The 23,232-nt window shown below is 41.6% G+C and overlaps 2 protein-coding genes across 3 annotated transcripts in view; both read left to right on the top strand.

The window, feature by feature from the left end:
- The window catches only part of JMJD8 (jumonji domain containing 8), a 209,175-nt gene that overhangs the window by 92,937 nt on the left and 93,006 nt on the right, over nucleotides 1-23,232 (top strand). The window lies entirely within an intron of this gene.
- The window catches only part of FBXL16 (F-box and leucine rich repeat protein 16), a 45,792-nt gene that overhangs the window by 2,359 nt on the left and 20,201 nt on the right, over nucleotides 1-23,232 (top strand). The window contains exon 1 of one of the 2 annotated variants that reach the window (XM_087973203.1): nucleotides 10,535-10,912. The exons of the other annotated variant lie outside the window; for it this stretch is intronic. The gene's annotated coding sequence lies outside the window, so the exon portion shown is untranslated. Of the gene's footprint in view, nucleotides 1-10,534; nucleotides 10,913-23,232 lie in introns of those variants that run through there. 2 annotated transcript variants of the gene reach the window in all.

Genomic DNA, 23,232 nt, shown 5'->3' with positions numbered 1-23,232 from the left:
CCTGGTCACTTGGTGACTTTTTTTCTTCTAGATGGAAGAAATCTAGCTGACAGATAGATGGGCTAACCTCTCAGTGTTGTGTTCCCCAACTGGGTTTGTGGGAAGTCGGGTAACCCTATGAAGAGTCATGTATAAACGGATAACTTGGCACTAATCAAGCACAGGGGAAAATTCAGAAGTATTTGGTAACATGGATAATACAATGAAATTGTATCGATTCCTAGGAATAAGACCTGAAATTACAGTACTGGATAACCTTAAGACATAGTCTTTGATATTTCCATTCTAAATTTGGACCTCCTCTAAATCCATGTCCAATCTTATGTAAGCCTGTATCCAGGACTGCGGAACGAAGCCACGGTTACTCTTGATGGCTAAAAGAGTTTTGAGATGCTTCGATTCAGAGGGACTCTTGTCTTACAGATTCATATTTTGGTGCCTGTGTTCAGAAGCTCCAGTGAGGTTTTGCTTGGTGGCAAGCTGGAGATAACAAAAGCCATCCTCCATCTCTTAATGAAATGGATGAAAGGCATCGATCTACAGGTGACCCTCCAAAGTTTGGTCTCGAGTCCCAGGAAATGTGCTTATTGTGTTGGGAGAATACAACCACGGGCATATTGCAGGAAAAATAATAATAATTCATCTCCATTTTAGACAAAATCATCCTTTGTATAGGCATGTGTTTGCCTGCCTGCCTATCTATATCTATGTCTATGTCTATGTCTATGTCTATGTCTATGTCTATGTATATGTATATATCTATCTAATCTATATTTTTGTGTGTGTGTGTGTGTGCATATATGTGTATACATATATGTGCATATATGTGTTGTGTTGTCTGTCTATCTCTCTCTCTCTCTCTGTGTATATATATATGTGTGTGTGTGTGTGTGTGTGTGTGTCCGTGTGCATATGTATGTATGTATGTATGTATGTATGTATGTATGTATATGTGTATATACGTCTGTCCATCCATCCATCCATCCATCCATCCATCCATCCATCATCTATCTCTATCAAGATGGTGATTAACTCTTTAACTCTTTACACTAGATTTCATTCTGTTTATGGGGCAAATGACCTGTGGGACGTCATTCTGGAGTGCCCAGGTTCTAAGAGCATCTTCAGAAGTTCTCCCTGTTGTCTTCTAAAATAGGCTACAGTTGACAGGGACCTTCTCAGTGATGGCACCCTCATTCTGGAGTCTCATCTTATATGCATAGGGAGATTGGACTGGTGCCTTCAGATCCAAAGGAAATATTGGTTTTGTGGCAACTGTAAAACGTGTATAAAAATAATTGGGGCAACTGCCGGAATCCTGACATTTTGCAGATTTGCAGGTATCTTAGTTTGGAGGCCTTTCCAAGAATTCTTTATGCTATTCCTGTTGCTGCTTTCATTTCTGGAGCTGTTTTAGCTCAGCCTTGGCCTCATCTTTATTTTACACTGCTATTCTGTTTTGTGTCTCTCTCTGTGTGTAAACGCACACCCCCACACCCCCAAAACCATTTGCACCACAAATTTATGTTATTATTTATTATATCTGTTTGCCCCCCATCTCACTGCAAGGCGACTAAGGGAATACACACACACACACACACACACACACACACACCCCTCAATGTATAAAATCACAGTGAAATTATAATGAAAATACAGATGATAACTAAGGCTAAAAGATGAGGAGGAAAGAAGCAGAATGTATGTAGCTGTTAGTAATCGATCAATTATCTCCAGTGTGATACTGCCCTATTCACATCCATGTGTGTGTGTGTGTGTATGTGTGTGTATAGATCAATAAATACAGGAATATATAAAAAGATGACATATACATATATTATCTAATATACATTAGGATTATAGCATAGGTTTGTGCCTTTTTAATGCACATTTTAATGTCTTGTTCGTTTATTTCTGTAAATAACTATTTTGGGGGGAGTTGTATTTTAATTTTTTGAATTAAAAATCATTATTTTTTTATAAAAATGACATATGGACGGCCATTGATAGAAACCCATTAAGAATGGAATGGTTTGTAAAAAAAAAAATTCAAGGCACATGCTACACTCCTACTTGATTTTTTGCTCTGTTGCTTTTTACATTCCCAGACAAAACATTTACTGGTGTTTTTCTCACCATTCATCTATGCAACCTCCACTTCTCTTCTCCATTATCAGGAGTAGAGCTAATAGTGCTTGTAGTTGCAGAATTAATATCTGTTCTTTTTCTTCTTTCCTCACGAGGCTAAATCATGTTTAGCCTCCCCTGCAGATAACAGCGTAGTCATTTCTAAGAAAGTGGCTAACTCTTGGCTTTTCAGACAAGTTTTCATTGATTAATGTCTAGCCTCTTGTAAGGAATGTAGAAAGGACCTTAGAAAAAAGAGAGATGAGGAGAGAAGAAATGGCAGATCAGCCTTGAGAAAGTGGAAGATGTAGAGGGGAAATAAACACCTAATACCCACCTTAAAACCTCATAGAGAGAAACAGGTATAGTACAAAATGTTTACTGTGATGGGATGTTTCATGGCTGGCCCTGAGTTGGCTTTGAAGTGTGCTTAAATGTTAACTGCATGGTTTAGCACCAAGAATTTCAGAACTACATTTTTCTGTAGAGCCAGCCCCATCCTACCTATTTGTCCAGGTGAAGACACTCAAGAGTTTCACAGAAGCAAACCTTCCATCTGGAGTTGTTGGTCCTTCACACATCTCCATTGGAGCTCCACTTGGCATTAGGTCTCCAGTCTTCCCATAAAACTATGAAAATGGACCTTCTTTATCTGTAGTCTCTACAGAAAGTGTGATGAGACAACAAAGATGGACCTTCTCAAGAGCTTTAGAGAACTTTAGAGAACTTTAGAGAGCTTTAGAGCATGATCTAGCTCCAATAATTTCAGGACTACATTTTTCAGTAGGTGATGACACTATATATTTGTCCAGGTGAAGACACTCAAGAGTTTCACAGAAGCAAAGTTTTTGAGGCCCCTGCCACCTGGAGTCGTTGGTCCTTCACACACCTCCATGGGAGCTCCACTTGGCATCAGATCTCCAGTCCCTTCATAAAACTATGAAGGTGCGCCTTCTCAGAGAGCTTTGCAAAACCAAGGACTGCTACTATTAACTGAGATTGGCTCCTTTTGTGGTGACTGTGAGCATGGTTATTTGTTTGTAAATGGTTCATGATGCAATGAGCCAACATCAATGGTCGCAAAAGGGTTCCTTTTGCCACTGGTGTGTTATTGTCATGTTAGATCAATTCTGAAAGACTTGAGAGTGGGATGGGGGTCCGTGAGGGGAGGGTGTCAAAGAAATCAAGATGGTAGGTTTTTTTATGTGTGTTTGTGATTCAATATCCCCAGTGTATAAGTAGCTTGCTTGAAAACCATGTTTTATGGCTTTTGGGCTGTGTGAGTTCGAGTGTTATGGTTTATTCAGTAAACCATGGTTAAGCAAAGCATGAGTTGCTTCACATCAATTGTTTCCTGCATCAAGGTTAGAATATATTTGGGAATGAGCTTGGAAGAGAGGCGGGAGAGCCACAATGGACAACTGGCGTGTAAAAAGCATTTCAGCCCACAGAAGGGTGAATAGCATGGGAAATATTTTAGAAGGAATACTCCTTAGATTTCCAAAGAGTAAAAGGAAAAGAGGAGAGAAATACTTTCACAATTGCAAGATTTGTGTAACAGCCGTGGTGGCGCAGTGGTTAGAATGCAGAATTGCAGGCTGACTCTTCCCACTGCCAGGAGTTTGATCCTGATTGGCTCAAGATTGACGCAGCCTTCCCTCCTTCTGAGGTGGGTAAAATGAGGACCCAGATTGTTGGGGGCAAGAGGCTGGCATTGTAAACTGCTCAGAGAGGGCCGTGAAGCACTGTGAGGCGGTATATATATGTCTGTCTAAGTGCTATTGCTATTGCTTGCAAGGACAACGGGTTTCGCCTGGATGAGAAATCCAGCAGAGAATCTTCACCTCTGAATCCTGTTGGACTTTATGAAGCTGGGGGGACTCTGCAGGCTGACTCTGCTCACTGCCAGGAGTTCGATCCTAACCAGCTCAAGGTTGACTCAGCCTTCCATCCTTCCAAGGCCAGTAAAATGAGGGCTCAGATTGTTGGGGGAAATGTAAACCGCTTAAAGAGGGCTGTAAAAGCCCTGGGAAGCGGTATATAAGTCTAAGTGCCATTGCTCTTCTGTTAATGTAACCTCACAGTAAAGATAATTGTGCTGGCTGTGCTTCTTCTCTGGACTACCTGAAAGGGCTTACAATTCAGCTATTATACCTCTGGGATGATATGTTTTAGTTGCTATGTTCAGTGGTGGGATTCAAATAATTTAACAACCGGTTCTCCCAAAGTGGTGCAAGCTGGCTGAATCCCACCACTGGCTATGTTTGTTAGCCACACAGAGCCACATGGCATGGAAGTGGGTATATAAATTGAATTAACATGTATATAATACATTTTTGGCTTGTTTCTCCTAATACTTTCAGCTCCAAAGTTAGTAATCTGTGAGGGGACATATATGCATGGGGAGTGGATCTCCATTCCATTCCATTCCCTCTTCCTTTCCTTTCTGTTCCCTTCTTTCTCTCCTTCCTTTTCTCTCTCTCTCCTGATTTATCTTCTTTCCTTTCCTTTCCTTTCCTTTCTTTTCCTTCCCTTCCCTTCAATTCCCTCTATTCACATTCTTCTCCCTCCCTTCCTCTACCCTCCCCTCCCTTTCCCCTTCCATTCCCCTCCCTCTCCCTCCCCTTCCCTCTATTCACCTTCTTTTCCCTCTCCCTCCTATCCTTTCTCCCTTTCCCCTCCCCTTCTCTCCTGGGTTTGAATCCTGGTGCTTCCCTTGAAAAAGAACCAGTTGGAGGCAAAGCGGAACCATGATTCTTCTAAAGATCACGAGGAGCCATATGGAAATTTAAAAAGATCAAAGTGGATTAGGCCCTCAAACAGCCACATTTGTATATTTTTAGCATGATCCCAATTACTCTACAACACGGAAGTCTCACATCAGAGGCTCGGATTTGAGAGTATATGAGCTGGTTTGGGCCTATTTCCTTTATTCATGGAATACATAAATGAAGCAAAGAAGCCTCTGCATTTTAAATGTTTCCTTACCGAGGTACATCTGGCATCATCTGGCGTTACTTTTAAGAAGGCATCGGTGCATAAACCTGTATGTACATATGCGCTTCCTCCCTATTTTTAACTGAACGTTGTAACGCTATCGATTGCAGGTGGTTATTTTGAGATGACACTTTATAGAAACAGCATAGAAATATATTTAATAGCTGACTGGTCATTGATTTGAATTCATTATAATGCATTTGGTGAAACCTGGCTTTGCAGGTGCTTTTTAAGAAATTGTATACTTTATTGAAAGTTGGCAATATTGAAAGGTTTCCTGATTACTGTCAAGGAAAGCCCATGGGAGGGTCGGCGAAGGCATCAGAAATGGAGCTTGACTCAAGGAGAAATACCATTTTACAATAGATTATTTCAGCACCTCGGAGAGTACCTGACTGTAGTATATTTGCAGGGTGAATTCACTGCAATCTAACTCAGGGACAGCCTATGTTGGCAACCTTAAGACTTCAACTCCTAGAATTCCCCAGCCAACTGCAAGGAATTCCATGAAAAAATAATAATTAAAAATTAAAATACCGTTTAAAAAAAAATGTGATATCCCCTCCCTGCTCTTTTCGGACGAGTAACCTCTCCAATTGTCTTCTACTCAGATGAAAGATGGAGTGGGGAACCATGGGCCTTATCCAGGTAGTCCTTGAGTTACAACAGTTCATTTAGTGACTGTTCAAAGTTACCATGGCACTGGAAAAAAAAGTGATGTAGGACTGTGTTTCACATTTACGACCATCGCAGCATCCCTGTGGCCACATGTTCAAAATTCACACACTTGGCAACTGACTCATATTTATGATGGTTGCAGTGTCCAGAAGCCATGTTATCCCCAAAAAGCAAAGTCAATGAGGAAGCCAGATTCACTTAACAACCATATTACTAGTTTAACAGTGATTCACTTAACAATGGTGGCAAGAAAGGCTGTAAAATAGGGCAAAATTCACTTATTTACTGTTTCAGTTAACAACCAAAATTGTGGTTGTACGTCAAAAGCTACCTGTAATTTTTTTTGCTGAATTATAGCCCTATTTACCTTGTGACTTGGGCCAACTAAGAATTGTAGGTCTCTCCTTCTTGAAAATATGTATAGATGTGACCACTGAATTGAATACAGCTGTTGCCATTAATATCTCATGCATAGGCTGGACAATTTAAGTATGTGCATTTGTTTAATCTAATTTATTTTATTAAACTAATTATGCTTCCACCCTAGGCCCAGTAAAAGTTCTTAGGAGAGTCTATAATAAAAGAAGACCAATGTGTAAAAGATCACCCATAAAACTTAAGTATGGCATAAAAGACAGCAACAGAAAATAAAACAAAGAGCATAAACCACACTGCCACATCAACAATAAATGAACAGTCAAAGGGCCAGAGATTAGTTGAGCTCATTCCAAAACTAATAGACAAATCAGTAAATGTGGAGGGAGTGAATGGACTGAAATGGAATACATCCATTGTAGAACAGTTTAAGGAGTCTTCGCACCAATGTTCCTCACCCATACTAGCTTTGCGATATATGGATTTCAATTCCCAGAATTCCCCAGTCAGCCACACTGGCTGGAGAATTCTGGAAGTTGAAGTCCACACATCTTAAAAGCAGCTGAGTTTGAGATACACTGCTTTATACCCTTGGAATCTACTAATACCCCAAACTGGTTTTTTCAAAGTTTGATCATTATATAGCCATAGCAGCACCCCACCAGAGGAAAGCAGATTCGAAGAATTATAAAGTAAAGCTTCTTCACAATCCAGTTAGTACACAAAAGGTTTGTAACCATGTTCCCATGTTGCTGTACAGCCATGTTTTTTCAAACCTGACCATTTTTAAGCTGTGTGGGCTTTGACTCCCAGAATTCTCCAGCCAGCTTGCTGGGAGATTCTGGGAGTTGAAGTCCACACAGCTTAAAGGGGCCAAGTTTGAAAAACACTGCTCTGAAAGGTGGTGTGAGTTGTTTGTTTTTTTGCCTAGCCTGTTACACAAACCCAACCGTGGCCAACTCAAGCAATTGCCCAAATCCCATTGCTTTTAGAGCATTGACCATTCTCCTGTGGTTTACAGACTGTTTTAGAAATCAGCAAGCTGGTATATTACAAGCACCAGGGTGTGGCCAGGAATCATAGAAGCTGTCATCTCAAATGTCTGGAGAAAAATGGGATGCCCCTTGGGTAATTTTTTCTAGGAATCCCTTCTTTTTTTCTGTTGCCTTACAAGACCATCCCCACCTTCAAATCTTCCTCTTGTTTTCTAATAATATTCCAGAGATAATAGGGAAAAAGATAAACAAATTATTCTAAATATCAGGTGGTTTAACTGTAGGGTGTGTGAATTTTCACAAAGTTCAGTGATGCCAGTAATAATGTTTTCACTTTTCACTTCTTTCTCTCTCCAAAATCATCATAATATAAAATTCAAATGAAAATAAAGATAATAGGGAGAGAGGGAAAAGAGAGGGAAGCGGAAGTGTGGGGTAAGGGAAAAAACAAGAAAGGAGAAGTATTAACATCCAATGTTTTTCAGCATAGTAAAATACAAATCATGAAATGCCTCACTTTTTACTTTGACCTACTAGTCATTTATATAAAACACGCTTCTATAATCTGCAAATCCAAAAATCAAAATTTATTTCCCCCCCTGCCAACATCTCGAGCACTAAGTCCAAAAATAGCACCAGCAGTAGCACTTAGACTTATATACCACTTCCCAGTGCTTTCCAGCCCTCTCTAAGCAATTGAGAGAATCAGCCTCTTGTCCCCAACAATCTGGGTCCTCAGTTTACTGACCTTGGAAAGATGGAAGGCTGAGTCAACCTTGAGCCTGGTGAAATCCGAACTGTAGGCAGCTGGCAGTCAGCAGAAGTAGCCTGCAGTACTGCATTCTAACCACTGTGCCACCACAGAAATGATCCTGAATTAAGAGACATTGCAAATGTTTAAAATCACAAGGCATCCCCGTAGGAGATACCCAAAAGGGCCATGAGTTTTCAGCGAGGTTTCTCAGAAAGCGAAGCATCTGGTTTATGCACCTGACAGCTTATTCAGTACCGTAGGTAAATGGCACCCTGTCTCAAATGGCCCAGGGCAAGAGACGACCATGATGCATTGCCTAGGATTTTCCCAAAGAGGAACAGATGATGGGGGATATACAGTTGCAATCTGGCTCCTTCCTTAACCAAGTCTGTCTCCTTTTTAAGAGGGGTGAAAGCACTCGACCATATGTTGGTTTCCCCCCCCAAAAAAACAGCAGCAATTTTAGACCCAGGCAAGGAAAGTTGGAAGGGGGAAGGGCAGGGCTGTTGTCCTCATAAAAAGGATGCCAAAGAAGTGAAATCCAAGCTTGGTTGTGTAAATAGGGCCCTGGGGTGTGTGTGTGTGTGGACGGATGGATGCTGTGTGTGTCTTTGCATTGTAGTTACGCCCATTAACTTTGCTGGGAGAAAAGGGGCTTGGGGTTGTGGGTCTGATCATGCCTGGAAGTCAAACCTTTGCTCACAAAGATGATCTAAGAATAGAGGCTCTATTAAAGACATTTCAGCCGAACTCAGGCATAGTACAAATTCTAAGTAGGTGTATAATTCTAACTATAGCACAATGATACAGATGAGCGAGGCAATTTGATGGAGAAGTTAAAAGCAGCAGGCTGTCACGAAATGACAACAGAGTGACTTTCCAAGACAGTATAAGCAAAGAGAACCATTTGGTCTGTGTACTTCCCATAGGAAAACATGGGATGCTCAGATAACAGAATAACATAAGACAAAGAGTTTGTCAAAACTCTTGTAGCCACCCTCAGGAGTAAGCACAGCTTCTCTCCACAATGGTGGTGGTCAGGATTCCTGCAGTTACCCCAATGAAATCATGAGTCTCGAGCCAAACTTCCAAAACTTCAAAAGGATTTATTGGGAGTTAACATGCCGCCACTGCCTGGGTGTAGCCAACTCTGAGACACATCATTCATTGTCACCCTTGACCCTGGTTTCTCCCACCCCCTGGCTCTGTCGTAATTCATATTCTCCAATGAGACACATCCATAGCCAAGAGTCATCAGTCATGTTCTCCAATTAGATATTTGCACGACAGAAACTTCAAGTCACCTAGAAACTATCTTTGAAAAACTATTTATGGAATGCACTTTCGATTTCCAAGCTGCCGCACACTCTTTCAAACCCCTTTCCTCCCCTCCCTTTCTGCTGACAACACTAAAAAGACCATAGAAATATTTTATGTTGACGGGAGGCTTACAAGAAGATTCGACATGGAGTTAGAGGGTGTCCAAATTTACAATGGAAATATTAAAGACTGTGCCTTGAAACTATACTGTAATTTCATGTCTTATTCCTAGGAATCAATACAGTTTCATATATTACTAAATACTTCTGGATTTTCCCCTGTGCTAGATTAGTGTCAACAATTGATTTTACACATGACTCTTCATAGGGTTAACCCACTTCCTATCAATCCAGCCAGGGAACAAAACACTAAGATTCCCAAAGGTGCTTTTTTTTTCAAGAGGCAACTGGACTTTCTGGGTTTTTTTCTTTGAAGACGTTTTGCTTCTCCTCCAAGAAGCTTCTCCAGTTCTGACTGGATGGTGGGGAAGGGAAGGATTTATATTCCTTGCGGACAGCTGGTCCTTTGCATTCTTTGCTGGCTGGGGAATTCTAGGAGTTGAAGTCCTCCCGGCTTAAAGTAGCCAAGGTTGGAGACCCCTGTTCTAGATCAAACCCCATGCCCATGGCCGGAGACCCTATCCCATTCTGGACAATCGGTTGCCCAGTCTCTTCTTGAAAGCCTCCAGTGATGGGGCAGCACCCACAACTTCTGGAGGTGACCCATTCCATTGACTAATCAATCAACCAATCAATCAGAATAGAGCTGGAAGGGACCTTGGAGGTCTTCTAGTCCAGCCCCCTGCTCAAACAGGAGACCCTACACCATTTCAGACAAGTGGCTGCCCAGTCTCTTCTTGAAAACCTCCAGTGATGGGGCAGCACCCACAACTTCTGGAGGTGACCCATTCCATTGACTAATCAATCAACCAATCAATCAGAATAGAGCTGGAAGGGACCTTGGAGGTCTTCTAGTCCAGCCCCCTGCTCAAACAGGAGACCCTACACCATTTCAGACAAGTGGCTGCCCAGTCTCTTCTTAAAAACCTCCAGTGATGGAGCACCCACAACTTCTGGAGGGGAGCCCTTCCACTGATTAATGGCTCTCGCTGTCAGGAATCCAAGGGTCCAGGCAATCCTTGAATTCTCATCCATGCATGCACAGCAGGGCCAAACTCCCCCCCCCCCCACCAGAGAATATAGAGATCCTGCTTTGTTCTCCCCTCATCCTCCGAATGCGCTTCCTAGGCAGATACTTGCAGGCCAATCAAGCTGCCCATTGTGTGGGAGGAGGATGAGCTGAACGGCGTCATGCGCCTCGTGTACGCAACCCTCCAAATTATGTCTTCATTCACATCTGAGAAAGAGAAATCGGCCCATCGCAAGCCTTGATGGGAGTCATCCTGCTCCGCCAAGCAGCTCATTTCCTTCCCAGGGTGAGGGGCTGGGCTGAGGGCATCGTTTATCACAGCTCTTCCCCAGCCCTTCCTTCGCTTTTGTTATCGCCACGCTGTTCCAAGAGGCGAGAGGAAAATCGCAGGTGGAGCCAAGCTGCGGGGCTTGATGGCAATGTGCCACCCACAATCGTGGGGCAGGTAGCCTTTTAAAGAAGCAAAGCAGTTCAGGAAGGAAGGAAGGTTCTGGAAAATGGCACAGGTGATGCAAAGGTAAATGGTCGCGTGCCTATTTAATCGGGGTGGGGAGGTGTCATGGTAATGGTTTGGGGCAGGGAAGGGAGACAAGAGAGAAGCGGTTTCTTTATAGATCGAGTTCCAGAGATGGAGCACGAGTTGAACTGGCGCCCAAATTGATGCCCAGATGGATGGGACGTGCCTCAGGGTGGGGTTCATGCAGAGGGAATGTCTGTTGTTGGGTTATGGCTGAAGTTATGGTTATGGGGCCCCCAGCAAATTGTGGCTTCAATCTCCTCATCGTGGTTTGCAAATCATGGTTTAGGGTTTCGTGTGACAGAATGGCTAGCCGAGCCTAGTATGTCTTGCAGATTCAGCCGTGTGCTTTTCTTATATGACCTGAGTCAGGATGTTGTAGGAACACTGTATAACCAACCGCCTTTGGGTCATAGCATTTTTATTGTGGGAGAAAGGTGTTCCTGATCATGGAAGGCCCTTGGATGTATGTCATAATGCTGGCTTATAGAGACAAAGTAAGATAATGCTGGCTTATATAGGCAAGCAAAGAAAAGTATGGTTGTTTTCAAAAAAACCAAGAATAAGTGCTGTAGTTCTTCTCTTTTCTCTTCTTCTCTTCTCTTCTCCTGTTCTATTAGAGTATTTTTTTTCTCTTCTCTTCTCTTCTTCTGTTCTACTACTCTTCTCTTCTCTTTTCTTTGGTTCTCTTTTCTTTTCTTTGGCTCTCTTTTCTTTTCCTTTCTTCTTTCTTTTCTTTGATTCTCTTTTGTCATTTCTTTACTTGGGATATTCTAGTGCTCTTGATCCCTGCTGGACCAATTTAGGTTTTGCATCTCACCCACAAGTCCACCAGATATGTTCAAGAAGTCTACCAATAGGATATTACCACAATTTCCTGTCTCTTTCCGATGATGCTCCCAGGACAGGGTTTGTCATGTCTGAGAACTTTACAACACGTGGATCTCAGCCCCCAGAATTCCCCAGCCATCTGCACATCTTAAAAGTTGCCAAACTTGACAACACTCTAGCCAGTAGAGATGGATTTTCATCTTCAGGTCTGTTGGCACCATAGCTGAGAATTGTGGGAGTTATAATAATCATATACCTCAAATGCCCCACATTGGGAAAACTGAGTTCAAACATCATTTTCCTCACCCCCACCATGCCTTAGCCCCCAAGACCAATGTAGGCTGGGTAAGCAAAAGGCTTTGAAAAATAAAGTTGGATAAGAATGTAGCCAAAATGCAACATTTGTTCATAAATGGCTGAAAGAAATTTAAGATGGGGCTTGAGGGAATCATTAAGTGCAGGGACGCTGAGAGACTGTGAAATGAATGGTTTTGAAATTAGTTGCACTTAAATTTGGAAGAAAGGATGAGATGTCAAGTTTCTCCTTTCTGACTCTGGAAAAGCCAGGCCAGGCCAGGCTGAAAGTAAAGGTAGTCCTTGACGTACAGCCAATTGTTTAGTAGCTGTTCCGAGTTACAATAGCAATTGGAAAAACTGACTTTATGATTGTTTTTCACACTTACAACGATGGCAGCATTCCCCATAGTCACATGATCAAAATTCAGAAGCTTGGCCACGGACTCATATTTATGACAGTTGCGGTATCCTGCTGGACCTTCTGACAAGTAAAATCAACGGGGAAGCCAGATTTACTTAACGACCAGGTATACTCGCTTAGCAACTGCAGTGATTCACTGGAACAACTGTGGCAAGGAAGCTCACAAAATGGGGCAAAACTCACTTATAGCACCTGTTTTGTGCAGCCACAGAAATTTCTCTTGTTTCTGTCATCCAAATTCATTGCCAAGGGAGAGACAGTGGATCTGATTGTCACAGCTGAGCTCAACTTGAAGAGGGTCACAAGCCTTTTCGGGAACAGATGGGTGGTCAGGCGAATAATGGATTTTTGCTTGGAAATGCTTCTTTTCCTGTTTCTTCCCTCTAATTTCAGTTCTTGGTTTGATGAAAAGCCCAATGGCCATCCCTCGTATTTGAGGCTCTGTACTATTTGAGACGAACGTCAATTTGGTGGAACAGCAGGAAGCGATTAATTGTTTGGAGAAGCCAAGCTATGTTGGCTTCAAACTTTGACTTGTGGTTAACAGGACCATGGCTTATTCAGCTGATCCTGTTTTCTGGATTTGCATGGCATACTGAGCTAAAAGACAAAAGGTCGGGGCATGCTTTATACAGCATCCTTGAGCTTAAGTGTGGGGGAGCTAACTTGCACTTCTGGGGAACATGCAAACATGGCTTACCTGCTCCAAAGGGAGAGAGAAAATAGAGAGGTAAACCCTTAGAGGATGTACTACACAAAAGTCTTCTTTGACCTTTCATCAAGGAGTCCTCCATTTGCAACCTCCTGGGGTGTGCCTGGAAGATTTAGCATTTAAAATTGACCCTTGATCCAGAAGTGTGCCTGGATCAAACTAGCTTAGTTAATGCCACCCCGAGAAGATACTTGTTGAATGGAGCTTGCAAAACCCACATTCCACCCTGAGCGTAGCTGCATATCTTAACATAACATGGAATAACAGAGTTGGAAGGGACTTTGGAGGTCCTCTAAGTCCAACCCCTGCTTCAGCAGGTGAGTCTATATCATTTCAGACAAATGGCTGTCCAGTCTTTTCTTAAAAGCCTCCAGTGATGAAGCATCTACAACTTCTAAAGGCAACTTCTGTTCCATGGTTGATTGTTCTCACTGTCTGGAAATTTCTCCTTATTTCCAACTTGAATCTCTCCTTGATTAGTTTCCATCCATTGGTTTTTGTCTTGCCTTCTGATGCTTTGGAAAATAGGTTGATTCCCGCTTCTTTGTGGCAGCCCCTTAGATGTTGGAACACTGCTATCGTATCTCCCTTAGTCTTTCTTTTCATCAAACTACTCATACTGAATTCCTGCAATTATTCATTTGTTTTAGCCTCCAGTCCTCTAATCATCTTTGTTGCTCTTCTCTGCACTCTTTCAAGAATCTCAATATCATTTTTATAATGTGGCAACCAAAACTGGATGTAAGTATTCCAAGTGTGGCCTTACCAAGGCATTATAAAATGGTACTAACACTTCGTGTGATCTTGATTCTATCCCTCTGTTAATGCAGCCTAGAACTGCGTTGGCTTTTTTGGCAGCTGCTACACACGGCTGGCTCATAGTTAAGTGGGACTCCAAGATGCTCTCACAGTTACTGCTGTTGTGCCAAGTTTCATCTAATCTGTACCTGTACACCTGGTTTTCTTTTCCCAAGTGAAAACCTTACCTTTCTCTAGTCTGAATTTCATTTTGCATGTCTGGATCCAAACTAGCTTCTTCCAGTGAAGATACTTGTTGAATGAAGCTTGCAAAAACCCACATCCCACCCTGAGCATGTCTGCACATCCTCCCGGCATATTCTCAGCTTCTCCTTGAAAACATGTACATTTACCCTTGGCGTCACCTGCTTATCAGGTGCTGAGACAGCAAAAGGCAACCTTTAGGCTGGTGCATCCAGCAGATTCTGTCTGCATCTGTGAGCCATGAAATTGTTTCAGCCCCGGCGTGTCTCTAAAAATACACAGCTCTTAAAAGCAGCCCAACGGGATTTTGATGTGGTGCTATTGTTCCATTGCATCTCAAGCTTAGATTTCAGGGCTTTGGTCTTTCTGGGTTGCGTTGGGTTGGGTTGGAAGACAAGCCACGGCCCGGCACCCTTTCACACATTGACGGCCGACCAGGATAGTTGAGGGATGAGAAATGAAAGGGCGCGGAGTTTCAGAAGGAGGGGGAGATGGTTTGATTTGGAGGCATAAATATAGAAGTGTGGGTCATCATCCTCCAAGGAAGGGGAGGGGGAGAAAATGAGATCATAGATGGAGGCAGGAATGTACAGCCTTCCCTTTGCAGCAGCCCCGTGCGCCTACGAGAGATAGTACAGTGGAAATAGATAATATCTATCGATCGGGCCAAAGCAAACAACTCAACCGGCAGGGTCAACTGGATGACATCAGCTTGCCGAGTGCTAAGTGCCATCTGCGAAAAGGATCCGAGAGGAGTGCATTATTTATCAGAGGGCGCCTCATTAGTTCAGCACCCTAAGCTTGGTGGGTACTTCGTGGCACGGCCAATTAAGCCTCTAGGCTGCCGGCCAAAAGATCCAGAGAAGCCATCCTTTATTTCTCAGGGCTGGGCTGAGAATCTACCTCCCACTATTATTATTATTTTTATCTGTCTTTCTTTCTTGGTGGCAACTTGTAATGCTTGGGTGGCTAGGGAGGGAACTGAGCTGAAAACACAAAAGTCAGCTGGGAGTTAACCCTTTCTATGTTTCCATTCTGGAAGTGTTCTCTCTATGGTGTCGATTGATAAGCTAAGATCAGAGCTCAGCCACTGAACTCTTTCTTTCTTTCCTTCCTTCCTTCCTTCTTCTTTTCCTTCCTTCCTTCCTTCCTTCCTTCCTTCCTTCCTTCCTTCCTTCCTTCCTTCCTTCCTTCCTTCCTTTTCCTTCCTTCCTTCCTCCTTCCTTCCTTCCTTCCTTCCTTCTTTCCTTCCTCTTTCTTTCTTTTCTTTCTTTATCTTTCTATTTCTTTCTTTTCTTTCTTTTCTTCCTTCCTTCCTTTCCTTCCTTTCTTCCGTTATCTTTCTTCCTTTTTCTTCCTTTCTTCATCTTTCTTCCTTTCTCTTTTCCTTCCTTCCTTCATCTTCTTTCTTTCTTCTTTCTTCCTTCCTTCCTTCCTTCCTTCCTTCCTTCCTTCCTTCCTTCCTTCCTTCCTTCCTTCCTTCCTTCCTTCCTTCCTTCCTTCTTTCTTTCTTTCTTTCTTTCTTTCTTTCTTTCTTTCTTTCTTTCTTTCTTTCTTTCTTTCTTTCTTTCTTTCTAATTTATTGGTTGCCCATGTTACCCTAGGGTAACCCTGGGCGGCTTACAGTCATAAAATATATATCTACACATATACATTAAAACATAAATAAAGTAAAACCAAACATTTAAGGTGGGAGAAAGCAGGAGTGGGGGTAGAGGTATCGTGATTGTTTCTTGATCAACCACCTCCACTGTGCTGTTCCCCCATGGGGCTCCAAGCCAAATGGCTCAGCCACATCTTTAGGCCCTTATGAAAAGATAGGAGGGTTGGGGCCAACCTCACATGGGGCGGGGGAGGGAGTTGTTCCAGAGGGCAGGAGCCACAGCAGAGAAGTCTTTCCTTCTGGACCTCGCCAGCTGGAATAATCAGGCTGACGGGACCTACAGGATGCCATTTCTCCCAGCAGGAGTGGGATGAGCCAATCCCAATGGGATGAGAAGGTTCCTCAAGTAACTTGGACCTATTCCAGAATTTCAGGCTGAGTTGAGCCTGAGGCTACTTAAAATCAGAACAGTTTAAGGTCTGGCTGGTCTCTTTGGAAGAGCCCTCGATTTTACTCCCTTGGGTTAGGTAACCCTTTCAAGGCTGCATTTTCTAAAATGGTGGTCTCAACCAGAAGACCAAAAGCTCCATGTTCTTCGACAACCTAGGAGCAGCCCACCAAGTCCTGAAATGCTTGAGACATTATCATTTTTAATGCAACAAAGAGTTTGGGAATTGGTGAATGATTGAGGGAGTTAGATACGCCTAGCCTATCAAAGAGAAGGATTACGGAGGGACGTGTTAACTGTCTTCCAGTACTTAAGAGTTGTCACAAAGAAGAGGGGATTAGCTTGTTCTCCAAAGTACCAGAGGGCAAGACAAGAAATGAAGGGCGGAAGTTAGAGAAAGATCCAATCTAGAAATAAGGAGAACGATTAATGGAACAACTTGTCTCCAGACATTGTGGATACTCCATCACCAGAGGCTTCCAAAAATAGACTGGACTGGACAACCATTTGACTGGGATAGTATAAAGTCTCTTGCCTTAAGCAGAGGGTTGGACTAGAAGATCTCCAAGGTCCCTTCCAGCCGTATGGTTCTGTGTTCTATGTTCAATCCTAGGTTACTGATTTCTTCATGGAATTTCACTTTACTTAATGAAAGTTATATGCAAAGCTGCATATAAAGTAAACAAAATCAATTTTTACTATTTGCCTTGGGCCCATTTACACACCGACCAGAGCCTCTCTCTGAGGAGAATCTGAGGAGCCTCTGAGGGGCAGTTAGGAAGTATGATAAACAAACAAACCAAAGAATACTTTTGCCTTGTGGTCTCTCCTCAGAGCCCCCAAGCTGCTTACTCCTGCCCTGAGGCTCAGTGGGGAGGTTATTTTCCATATTCCATCTGTTCTTTAAGCCATCTTTGAAGGGGGAGTTTCTAGCCTCAGGAGACCCACTTAAATCCCCCAATTCTGATTCATTTTTTTTTTAAAGAAGCTGAAGACATTATCCGACGGCATTCTTGTGGGCTTTAAAGACTTGGCTTCTCCTCCCCACCCACACAAGCCTTCAAGTAGGGATGGAGGCCATTTTGACATGTTTGTGCAACTGACTAGATTGATTGATTCATAAATGTATAGGGTGCCCATCTCATAGATGTGACTCTTGCCATCTTGTTCCTTCTTTGATTGTATATTTTTGGAGGGTTTTTGTTGTTGTTGTTGTTGTTGTTGCTTTTCCTGCTGGGACCAGCTCATTGTTGATTGGAATTGGGAAGCACTAAAATAAAAAATTATATTATTATTTTCTGAGGTTTTTCATATATGTATATGTATATGTGTGTGTGTGTTTTCTTAAGTTTTCATGGGTACCTACATGTATGGTATTCAGCTTTGTTCGGGTATTTTCCCATGTCATTATAGTAGTGCTTTTAAAGTTGTAGCAACGTTTCGGCAGAATCTCATCTGCCATCATCAGGCTTCTGTATTGTGTTCGTCTGTGTATATATATAAATATAAATATATATATAAAAGTGAAATACCACTCACGCATCATCACAAAATCTCCAGAACCATAAAGCCTACAAACTTGACATTTGGCACGTATGTTCCTCTTGGCTTCTAGGTGCTCGCTAAGAAAGGATTTTGCTAAATGACCATCAGAGCATTAGTAATTCCTATGTTATTATTAACACACTCTGGTGCTAAGTGGTTCTACTCCCATTCCCCACCTGAAAAGAAATCTGTTCCAAATGCAAAACACAAGCAGAGGAGAGGAGTTTCAGTTTCAGAGCACCAAGCAGCTTTAGTCCAGAACAGTTGCTGTCTCCTTCTTGCTCACACAAAAAAATTCTCTTTCAGTTTCCAAACAGCCCTCAACTCTCTCACACACTGACAGGATGCTAGCCAGATGAATACTGATGGATGCTGGTAGGCAGAGGCAGAATTTTTCCCCTTTATTTTCCTCCCCAAAAACTAAGCCTGACCACGTAGTTTTGTAGTGAAGCACGGGTATAGACCTAGTAAATTAATTATAATATAATATAATATAGTAATATAATAATATAATAATATAATAATATAATATAATATAATATAATATAATATAATATAATATAATATAATATAATATAATATAATATAATAATATAATATAATATAATATAATATAATATAATATAATATAATATAATATAATATAATATAATATAATATAATATAATATAATATAATATAATATAATATAATAAATATACTATACTATACTATACTATACTATACTATACTATACTATACTATACTATACTATACTATACTATACTATACTATACTATACTATACTATACTATACTATACTAATATATTGCAACAGGCAGTTTGACGTAGTGGTCTGAGATATTGCATTAGAAGCTGAGAGAGTATGAATTTTAATCCTGCCATAGGTGCAAAAGCCAGCCAGGTGACTTCAAGGCAGTTGCTGTCTTTTTCAGCTCTGGAAAGCCGGCAATACAGTAGTCACCCTGATGATTCGAAGGAGCATAGCAACATTAAGAACGTTGCCTCTACCAAGCCTTGTTTTATTGGACATAACCCTTTGACATAACCATTATATTTGGAAGACCAAAATCTTTTCTTTTGCAATAAGTTTTTATTTTATAACATACAAAAATTCCAATTTCAATTGAACAGTGTGTTGTCTGGATACAAATCATTTTAGGAAATAATAATCACACTATTTACAATATTCATTGCATTAATATTAAATTATACTAATGTTAATAACCATAATAATCATACTATTTGTAACTTCCTTATATCACTAATCCTTTCATATATTTCCCTCTTTCTAGCTCCTGTTTTTGTCAGCCAACCATTGATAAGTCCCAAGTCAAAAAAATATTCAGTTTCTTCTTTTTCCTTAATTGTAAGTGTTAGCTTATCCATTTCTGAACATTCTAATATTTTTCTAATCACATCTTCATCTGTTGGGAAGGCCAAACTCTTGAAAAGGCTGTGTCCTTTGGTACTCTCGGTCTGGTACACTCCTCCGCTGAAATCTTTCTCTCTCTCCCTCTCTCTCCCCCATCTCATTGCTCTCTCCCCCCCATCTCTCTGTTCTGTCTCTCTCTGTCTCTGTCTCTCTCCCCCTTTCTCCCTCCCTCCTTCCCTCCCTCCATGTTGTGGGTGGAATCCTGATTCAGTTAATTTGTACTTTGTTCTAATTCAGGCTGTATTTATGGTAGTGTGGCCTTCCACATTCTTATATTCTGTGCTATTCAGAGCAGAAACGGATGGTCTTTTTTCACCAGTTCAAATCAGTTTATTATAGCCATAAGGCCAGATGCCATAAAATAGGCAGTAGTGTAACTGTTACATATATAAACAATAGTATACGAAAAAGGGATGAACACATAAATGCCCAAACTCAGTTAATGGGCCAATGTACTGTACAGATGGTAGCATGAAACTGGGCAGCTCGGGAGGATATTTTAAAGTCCTTGTCTGAAAGAAATAACAGGAAGTAAAAATCCCACTTCCTGCCTGAAGATTTCTTCAAGATCAGATAAATGAAGGTCTGGTAAAGTTCTCATATAGAGAACAGCATAGTAATATATAGTTTATGGTTTCTATTGAACTTAAGTGAAAGAGGCAGATATTTCTCTCTCTGGGCACAAGGAGAATATATCTGCTGAAAAAAACTCCTCATTGACGACAGGAAGGGCATCCGGCCAGTAAACACTCAGCTCCATTCAGTTGTCCAGACTCCACCTCGCAAGGGATTATGGGGTTATTAAAAGATGATGATTGAGCTTAAGTGAAAGCTTTATAAGTAGTCCTTGCTTAATGATTGTAGATACTTTCACTTAATGACCTGTTGCTTAGCAATCATTCAGTGTTCTGACAGACCTCTCCAGAGCTACTTATAACCCAGTTCCAGAGTTTCAATGGCTATCCTTCCTCCATAGACACATGGTCACATTTGGCATGCTTAGTAACCAGCTTACGTGATTATTTGGAGTCTCCTTCAGTCATGCAACCATGATTTTTGGCAGATTTTTGCTACTTTCCAGCCTTTATTTCTGGTTTTCAGGAAAAACAAAAACAAACAAACAAACAAACCACCAATTGAAATAAATGGGTTTGCTTAATGACTGCGGTATTTGCTTAACAACTGCAGTTTTGCTTAACGTTCTCTGCGAAAAAGGTTGTAATATACAGGTTGCAACCACGCGTAATGACTGTATTGACTTAGGATCGTCATTCTGGGTTCAATTGTGGTTGCAAGTCGAGGACTATTTCAAAATTGAGATGGATGATAAATAAGAGGTCGCGGCAAAAAAAATAAAAAATGTCTGTTCTCCAAAGTATTGAAAAAAAAACACATAAGGACATTTTCTCGCTGTCCAGGGTACTGAAACATCCCCTTGAAATGTTTTATGTACCAAGTCTTGTGGGACATTAAAGACATTTTTTTTCTTCCCTTAATTCCATGGGCTGGTTGTTAAGGGTATTTTTTTAAAGACTCTAAGAGAACTCTGTTTGCATTCTTTAAACCTTCCCTAACTTCCCCTCTTAAATAGGGAAGTTACCATTTGGAAGAAGGTATTAATTTCTACCATCTGTATATTAAAAATACATTCAGTTTGTATCCCTAATTCATGAGGATACCTGCATCAGTCCTGGCAGATTTTTAAAATGTCTCAATTTGGCATGTCAGCTTTTCCCCCCCAAAGACTTTGCTTTAATGACAAACTATTGTTTTGCTTCTGCCAAATATCTTTGCCATGGTCTTGGGAGGCTAAAGATATTCCCAAAGCAGTCAGAGACCAATCATTTTCCTCTTTCTGTCAAACAATTTACTTGAAAATATCCATTTTAGTCACCTGCAAGCTGTACTTGATCTGAGGGAGTTTTGGCCTTTTCCCCCCCAGGTCGATTGTATTTATGCATTTATTGTGCAGGTTCCTTTTGCTCTCTTTCAACCCTAGCAATAAATTATCTAACTATGCCATATGGAAAGTCAGCTAGATCTTAAATGAAGTGGGTGAAGAGAATGTAAATCTCAGATTGACTGCTTCAGCTTTTCCCTCGAGTTATGTCCGTTCTTCAGAAAGGAAGAGGCTCTCCAAACCCATCTCACAATATCAGTCAATGAGACACCATGCACGATGTGTCCAAAATCAGGTACAAGAAGCCAGAAGCCAACGATCAGTTTTGAGATGCAAAAATGGCGAAAAAGCAAGAAACTCTTCATTCAATTCCATGGGAAGCTTAAAACGAGAAATGCTGGTGTCGTTTCCTACTTACAAGCACAACTGGGCCCAAATTTTTTTTTTTTGCCAAGCAAAATAGTTATTGAGTTTTGTCCATTTTATCACCCTCCTTGCCGTAGTTGTTAAGTAAATCGCTGCAGTTAAATTAATTAACGCAGTTGTTAAGTGAATCTGGCTTCCCACATTGACTTCGCTTATCAGAATGTTGCCAGAAAGGGGATCACATGACCCCAGGACACCGCAACCATCATAAATACACACTAGTTGCCAAGCATCCAAATTCTGATCAGGTGACCAAGAGAATGCTTCAACAGTTTTAAGGGCGAAAAACAGTCACATGTCACAGCATGGCTGGCTGGGGAAGCCTGGGGAGTTGAAGATCAAGTTTCCAAGGTTACAGATTTACAGAGTTGGAAGGGACCTTGTAGGTCATCTAGTCCAACCCCCTGCCCAAGCGGGAGACCCTACACCATTTCTGACAATTGGCATTCCAGTCTCTTGTTGAAAGCCTCCAGTGAGGAAACTCCCATCATTTCCGAAGGCAACTTCTGTTCTATTGCTTGATTGTTAAGAAACCATGGATAAACTCTCCCGGTGAAGTCCTTTTACACGAAGGCTAAGGTTTTAAAACTTATTCATATCGAGAGTGCCCTACCATCCTCTTAAAAGAAGGGCTGCCAGGAGGCATGTGGTGTTAGCAAGTGGTGGTGCCAGGTGGTGGCGGCAGTGTTTATCCCCTTTTTTTTTTATTTTGATCATCAAGAGGGCAGGGGGAAAATGCATTGACATTTTCTACACATGGAGGTGTAGATATGCTCATAAGGCTTGCAATTACTGTATATTTTTAACTGTGCAGTATGAAAATTGAACCGGTGAAAACCAGCCACGTGCTGGCCAGGTTTTGAGAAGTGAGGGGGTTATGGGTTTCAAAAACGGGAAGCCCCTTCCGCCGTGCTTTAGATGGTCCTGGATTAGCCTTAGGATTTAATGCAATTTATAATAATATGATAGGAAGAAGTTATAGTGTTCCAATATCTCAGGGGCTGCCACAAAGAAGAGGGAGTGGAGCTGTTCTCCAAAGCACCTGAAGGCAAGAGAAGAAGAAATGGGTGGAAACTAATCAAGGACAGAAGCAATAGAACTAAGGACAATTAATCAGTGGAACAACTTGCCTCCAGAAGTTGTAAATGCTCTAAGACTGGAAGGTTTTTAAGAAGAGATTGATTAACCATTTGTCTGAAATGCTATAGGGTTTCCTGCTTAAGCAGGGGGTTGGACTAGAAGACCTCCAAGGTCCCTTTCCACTCTGTTATTCTATAGATTCTATGGTTCTTAATTTCACCCACAGCAGATATGCTCCATACATGCATTTCTATTCTGCTGGGCAGGTAGTCCTCGACTTACAGCCACAATGGAGTCCAAATTTTCTGTTGTTCATGGGGGAAACCAGTCAATGGGAGAAACCAGATTCACTTAATGACTGCCTGGTTCACTTAACAACTGCAATGTTTCACTTAACTGTGGCAAAAAAAAAATTGGGCTCGACTCACTTAATATCTCCCCTTGCTTAGCAATGGAAATTCTGTTTCCAATTGACGTTGTAAGTCAAGGACCACCTGTAATATTTTTCTTGGAGGTCTCAACAGGAAAGAAAGAATCCATCGATTGGGTTTTGCTGTTGCTGTTGGTTGGCTGGAGAGAGTTAGCTTCTTCTTCTTGTGCCCTATCGGACGATCATGTTG

The sequence above is a fragment of the Notechis scutatus genome, chromosome 12 (assembly GCF_049901735.1).
Source record: "Notechis scutatus isolate UNSWTSFEM ecotype Mainland chromosome 12, rNotScu1.2, whole genome shotgun sequence".
Lineage (NCBI taxonomy): Eukaryota > Metazoa > Chordata > Lepidosauria > Squamata > Elapidae > Notechis > Notechis scutatus.
The sequence above is the reverse complement of the archived record's forward strand: the minus strand, read 5'-3'. Positions and strand labels throughout refer to the sequence as shown.